The sequence below is a fragment of the Crocuta crocuta genome, unplaced genomic scaffold (genome assembly GCF_008692635.1).
Source record: "Crocuta crocuta isolate KB4526 unplaced genomic scaffold, BGI_CrCroc_1.0 scaffold505, whole genome shotgun sequence".
NCBI classification, from domain to species: Eukaryota; Metazoa; Chordata; class Mammalia; order Carnivora; family Hyaenidae; genus Crocuta; species Crocuta crocuta.
Window position 1 is genome coordinate 58,659 of NW_027528808.1, and position 1,728 is coordinate 60,386.

Genomic DNA, 1,728 nt, shown 5'->3' on the forward strand with positions numbered 1-1,728 from the left:
CACATTAACCCATTCATGTTTTATTTAAAATTCTCACTTTCCTGACACTCAGCCTTATGTCAGGCTCCCTCCAATCTATTACTTACAGAACAATTTAAAAAGATTTTATTAGTGGCGCCTGGGTGGCTTAATTTCTGGAGCATCTGACTCTTCATTTTGGCTCAGATCATGATTTCATGGTTTGTGGGTTCGACCCCCACGTTGGGCTCCATGCTAACAGTCATAAATAAACAGAAAATAAAAAGATTCACCTAGAGGCCAGGATTGTTTGGGGTGGGGTGATATGGTGGAAGGTGGAGAGCTTTATCTTTGAAAGATGCCTGCAGTCACATTGCTAAGTAATTGGATTTACTCATTCATTCTTCTACTTAAGAGAATCCACATTACCATATATGGAGTTTTGTTAATGCAGAACATGTACATACAGAAACAAGTGGAAAGTGCCAGAATGTAGGAAGTAAGTCAAGCAAATCTGGTAAGGGCTTGCCTATAAAAGACATAGAAAGGTTACTAAAAGGTAGAAAATAAGTGGTTTGGGTTGGGCTTTAAAATTCTAGTTGAAAAAAGTAAAGCTGAGGACTCGCCGCTTGCACGCCCTTGGGCCGGGGCCAGGCGCCCACTGTCCCTTTTTCTTCCAACGCGCTCCGCCAGTTGAGCCGGTGTATGTGCGGCAATAACATGTCCGCCCCGCTTCCCGCCATCATGCCCGCCGCCTGGAAAGCCACCGCTGCTGTGATTTTCCTTCACGGATTGGGAGATACAGGGCATAGATGGGCGGAAGCTTTTGCTGGTATCAGAAGTTCACATATCAAGTATATCTGCCCGCATGCACCAGTTATGCCTGTAACATTGAATATGAACATGGCTATGCCTTCCTGGTTTGATATTACTGGGCTGTCACTAGAATCACAGGAGGATGAACCTGGAATTAAACAGGCAGCAGGTAATGTCAAAGCTTTGATAGAGCAAGAGATGAAGAATGGCATTCCTTCTAACAGAATTATTTTGAGAGGATTTTCTCAGGGAGGAGCGTTATCTCTGTACACCGCTCTTACCACGCAGCAGAAGCTGGCGGGAGTCACGGCCCTCAGTTGCTGGTTCCCTCTACGGGCTTCGTTTCCACAGGGTCCTATCAGTGGCCTTAACAGAGACATTCCTATTCTTCAGTGCCATGGAGACTGCGACCCTTTAGTTCCCCTAATGATTGCTTCTCTTACTTCTGAAAAGCTAAAAACATTAGTAAATCCAGCAAATATAATCTTCAAAACCTATGAAGGCATGATGCACAGTTCGTGTCAGCAGGAGATGCTGGACATCAAGCAATTCATTGATAAACTTCTACCTCCGGTTGATTGACGTCACTAAGAGGCCTTGTGTGGAAGTACCACCAGCATCACTGTAGTGTATAAACCTCTTCCCATGCCCAATCCTGAAACTTCGAACATTTGCAGTGTTTTTCAGATATACAACCATAACACAGACTACATAATAATAATATCTCCTTCTGGGAAATAATGGTCTTTTAAGTTTCTATACATGTGTTTATATGATTCAGAATATACTAGTAGTAAAATAGGTGAAGCAGCTAACTTTTTCCCAAATGTAATTCAGCAAAATAATAAAATATTGTAACCAGATTTTTTATTACATCATTTGAAAATTATTAGTATGCTTAATGAAAATTTGTTCAGGTATAAATGAGCAGTTGGGATATAAATTATTTATGCA

The 1,728-nt window shown here is 41.7% G+C and overlaps 1 pseudogene; it reads left to right on the forward strand.

Annotated features, from left to right (window-relative positions):
* The first annotated feature begins 632 nt into the window (after positions 1-632).
* Positions 633-1,470, forward strand: LOC144224757 (acyl-protein thioesterase 1 pseudogene; annotated as a pseudogene).
* The last annotated feature ends 258 nt before the right edge of the window (positions 1,471-1,728 follow it).